Source organism: Halyomorpha halys, unplaced genomic scaffold, assembly GCF_000696795.3.
Source record: "Halyomorpha halys isolate HHAL.00 unplaced genomic scaffold, Hhal_1.1 Scaffold22.1, whole genome shotgun sequence".
Taxonomy (NCBI): domain Eukaryota; kingdom Metazoa; phylum Arthropoda; class Insecta; order Hemiptera; family Pentatomidae; genus Halyomorpha; species Halyomorpha halys.
This window is the reverse complement of record NW_027104816.1, coordinates 510,383-515,009: the sequence shown is the minus strand read 5'-3', so window position 1 is coordinate 515,009 and position 4,627 is coordinate 510,383. Positions and strand designations below refer to the sequence as shown.

Genomic DNA, 4,627 nt, shown 5'->3' with positions numbered 1-4,627 from the left:
CCCCCCGACAAACTTCTCCAATCATTAATCTACGGTCAACTATCTACAACTAAATAATAAATTAATGTTGTTTTCATAATATAAATTTACACACCTTTGTACCTCTTTCAGTTTTTTATATTTTATTTGGTTCACCATATAATATTTGTTGTATCCATTCCTTTAATTTTATTTCATTATTGTATTTTATCCATATATATTTTTTGTAGTATCTTTCTCCTTTATTGGAGGAGGTTCAAAAGTAACCTTTACTAGCCCTAGCCCAACCGTGAATAAAAATGAAAACAAAGGAAACTAACAGCAGAATTTTGTTATTATTATTATTTATTTTTTTTAATAATTTATTTATTGATATTTACAACTGTATACATATATACACATCAAGTAAATTTCCTGTAAGTGATATTATGACATGATAAAAACATGTGGAGAATCTATCCATTGGTAGAACTCTTAAAACATTTCTATAGGAGGAGATCTCGAGGACATCTTCTTTTCAGACGTCTAGGAGGATTATAGTGAAGGAGAAGCCAGTTTAGAAACGAGTTGGTTTGGGTGGTTGGGAAGTTTATTATGGAAGGATTGGTATCTGGTTCTGGCCAAATCGACAACATAGGGGACATTGAGGTCCTGATGGATGTTTTGATTTGTGGCAAAGTAAGGAGCATTAAGGATTTTGGACTGTAAGGATCGGATTCGAGAGGAATTAGATTTATTATTATTGTATTTTAAAATAAGTGAACATAATAAAGGAAAACAAAATATAGAAAATATACAAACTAGAAAAAAAAAAAAGAACAAAGCAAACTTTAAACTATTACAAAAATTAAATAAAGGTTGAACAAGAGCTAAAAAAAAAAATGTTTTTATATCACCGTGGGTGATTGCTGGGACCCCTGCTGTAGGTTAGATTATGTCCTGGTGGAGGTAGTTTTGGAAAGACGTATGTCTGCCCGCCTTGTCATCTTGGAGGATGAGCCAACGTGGTCCGCCCGTCGTGCAGAAGCTGGCGAAGATGACCGTCTGCTGGATACTAAGATTAAATAGAAGCATAGATGTCTGTGCACATCAAGAGACTCAAAAAGTGTATTATTTACTTTTCACAGTACAAAAAACAAAAGCGAACATATGATTTTTAAAACAATAAAAACATATGTTACACAATCGATTTTTCATTTTAAAACCATGTGTTGGCCACAAAAAAAGGTATCAAAATAGTAACAAAACACTTTATTGTTAACCAACGTTTCCCCCCCCCCCCACTTGTCAGGGCTGATAAGAATGAAGTTCTGCTGCCACCACTTTATTGTGTATATTATCGTTTGATGTCTGCCTATATTTAATATTTCCTAATATTATTTTTTTTTCTTTGAAATGTAACGTATTTGTTAACCACCACTTTCCCTCCCTCCACTATCCAGTTGGTCTTCTGATCCGCCTTCAGTTCATTCTTGTGCTTGGGTAAGGTGGTGTTCCTATTCTCTTTATTATTATCTAGTTTTCCTGACCTTTATTTTGGAAGGAAAGGTTACTAATCAAGTTGCTTGGAAAATCCGCAAGAAGCTCTTATGAGGTGTAGATAGTTGACCTTATATTACTGATTTGGGAAGATGGTCGGGGGGTGCGGTCAGCAAAAAGAACATAAATAAACAATTATTTATTTATGCCGACGTTTCGGTCTGAGTTTCAAGTGTTCATCAGGGCTATAGAACAAAACGAGATAACAACCTTCGTTTAGAGAACATAAAATTGAAAAGAAATAGTATACTAACAAATTTGGAATTATATAAAATATTGAATTGAATAATGCAAAATAGTTGATTAATAACCATGGGATTATACAATAGCAGATTGATAACAGTGAATAATAAAATATAATATAAATGGAATATGGTCCGGGTGCGGTAAAAAAAAAAAACTCAAATAGTATAATTATCTACTATTTGAGTTTTTTTTTAACCGCACCCGGACCATATTCCATTCATCTATACACACGGTCAATCAATAATCTTCCAATAAAAGATAATATTATTTCTTTTCAATTTTATGTTTCTCTGAATGATGGTTGTTATCTCTTTTTGTTCCATAGCCCTGATGAAGACCTGAAACTCAGTTCGAAACGTTGGTATGAATACATAATTTTTTGTTTATTTATTTATTTTTTTGCTGACTGCACCCCCGATAATCTTCTCCAATTATATAATACCTAAGAATACAATCATTGTTTGATCATTTTATGCGGATTTTTTTTTTTATCTCATTTTTCATTTCAATTTTTTTCCTCATACGATATAAAATACTTTGTATTCTAGAGTAAATTGTTATATGCATGCTAAAGTTATCCTAACTGATGAATATAATTGATGACTGTCCAAAGTTCAACTAAACCTTCATTACGAAGCAGAAAATATTCTAGGAGTCATCATTACGTAACCAGAAAAAAAACCAATGATATTTGAACAATAATAATAATTTCATATTTTACAATATAATTTTGTTGTTGGTTATAAGGTTATCTTGAATGCTGAAATTTGCAATCAAATTTTTATTCGTGGATTTATGCAACGATAACATTATTATTTCTTGTTTTAATGGTTCTCCTCGATTATTGGGTTATCGCTAGTCCTGATTATGGATTTATCGTCTTTATTTTATTCTATAAATATATCTCGATACTTCAAATGTATACTCCGGCGACTTTAATATTAAAACCTCCTAATTATAGGGGTGTTCATGATCTTTAGTTTAACATGTTAAAGCGTTTTAAATGGAAAAACTATGTTAAATATAGAAATATTTCCTTCTTTTAACATGTAACATGGTTGAGAGTCTGTTACTAGGTCTGTTGAACGGAGAATGACGTCACACAACAGACCAGCTGAGCTCATCACCATTTTATTTGTAGTCGTAATAGGTTACTTGCTTGCAGTTTGTGTTTTAATTGTGTTAGTATTGTTTTGGATGTATTTATAACTAATGAAGCAATGAATGACAACAATAATAATGTAATGAGAGTTGTTAATTAGCTCATCTTGATTCTCTTCCTTATAAGTTAGATCAACAAGACACTCAGTAGCCAAGCTTTTACATAACTTCCACTTTTTACTTATTTTAGGCATATCCTAATAAATTATTGTAATCAAAATTTAGTAGTAAACAATAATACGAAGTTTTGGAAGGAAAGGTTCTAAAACAAGTTGCTCAAAAAATCCGCTAGGAGCTCTTATGCATTTAACATGATTTTAAATAGCAGCCCTATTTAAGGGGTATTCATGATCTTTGGTTTAACATGTTAAAGCGTGTTAAATGGAAAAACTCATGTTAAATCGAAAAAAATTGAAATAACATTTAACATGGCTGAGAGTCTGTTACTTGGTCTGTTAAATGGAGAATGACGTCACACAATAGACCAGTTGAGATCGCCGCCATTTTTGTTGTTGTGACAGCTCAGTTCTTTCCTGTGTTTGTGGTATTCATATCCCTGTTATTAAACCAGAATGGATAATTTTAATGATACATTTGAGAAAAAAAACAATGTAATTTCATTCTACTATCTGAAAATTTGTAAACGCTCGTCAGATAAAAATCTCACTCTATGAACCATGTAATTATTCTTAGGGGACATATGTCCCAGAATAAAGTGAGCTATAAATATTTCAATATTTACTCTTTAAATAAAATAAATTTTATCTAATTTTAGTCCCAAAACAATTTATATTTCTTTATAAGTCCGACGTTTCGGCCATTTCAGCCATCCTCAAGGACAATCATAATATAATTTTAGAACCACATCAGTTTTAAAAAACTTTATGCAGGCTATTCTGCCCAGGTCATTAATTTCAGTACACAATTACACTATTGTGTAATTTAAAAGTTTTAATTTTTAATTAAATAATTTCGAATTAAATTAAAAGTTTTAATTTTTAATTTTATATGAATAATTGACAAATGGGGTAATTAATGATCTGAGCTGAATAGCCTGAATAAAGTTTTTAAAAATTGACGTGATTCTAAAATTGCCCTTGAGGATGGCCGAATTGGCCGAAACGAAAGAAATATAAATTTTTTGAGACTAAAATTGGATAAAATTTATTTTATAAAACAATAATTACCAGTCTCAAGAAAGTGTAAAGATTATATATAAAATTCAATATTTAGTTTTTTATGACGTTTACTGTGTTTCTTATACAGTCTAGTTCAAAATTAAAACTTTTTCTAACAGAAAATAACGGATCCTTGGTTTATGGAGGGCTATCTGCAGGACTAGAGTTGAGACCGAAGAGACTCATGAATTGTTTTGTAAGATTTATCTTTGGTTTCCCTAGGCGCTCTCATGTCTCCCGCTGGTATTCCGAGTTGAAGTGGCTCTATCCAACCTCCCGAAGGCAATACCTCCTCGGTGTTTTTCTATTCCAAGTTCTTAATATCAAAAAACCTACCTATATACATAAAATTAAAAAGAAATAATAAACTAACAAATGAAATTGAATTATTTTTTATTTTCAATTCATAGTTATGTATATTTCCAAAGTTGTTTCTCTGAATGATGGTTGTTATCTCTTTTTGTTCCATAGCCCTGATGAAGACCTGAAACTCAGTTCGAAACGTTGGTATGAATACATAATTT

General features: G+C 31.0%; 1 protein-coding gene across 7 annotated transcripts in view; it reads left to right on the top strand.

The window, feature by feature from the left end:
- LOC106682101 (uncharacterized) overlaps positions 1-4,627 on the top strand; it is a 37,466-nt gene that overhangs the window by 3,689 nt on the left and 29,150 nt on the right. The window lies entirely within an intron of this gene.